The 223-nt window shown below is 46.2% G+C and overlaps 1 protein-coding gene across 1 annotated transcript in view; it reads right to left on the minus strand.

Moving 5' to 3' along the window:
- LOC119589275 overlaps window positions 1–223 on the minus strand; it is a 63462-nt gene that overhangs the window by 6729 nt on the left and 56510 nt on the right. The window lies entirely within an intron of this gene.

Below are 223 nucleotides of genomic sequence, written 5' to 3' on the forward strand. Positions count from 1 at the left end.
GCAATCTTCTATTAACACTTCGTCTCGGACTTTCCTGCAGTAATGATAATACTGCAACCTTCTCTGCGTTCGCCGGGACACACGCGCAGACGCACGCACCTCGGACGCGAAATCGCCATCAGATCATCTCCCGGAACAGATTAAGGAGAGCCTGCAACTCTCTTTTAATACCAACCGTGATTTAATTTCAATATATTATTTTGGTCACGGCGTTTCACTTCAA

This window comes from Penaeus monodon, chromosome 25 (assembly GCF_015228065.2).
Source record: "Penaeus monodon isolate SGIC_2016 chromosome 25, NSTDA_Pmon_1, whole genome shotgun sequence".
Classification (NCBI taxonomy): Eukaryota; Metazoa; Arthropoda; class Malacostraca; order Decapoda; family Penaeidae; genus Penaeus; species Penaeus monodon.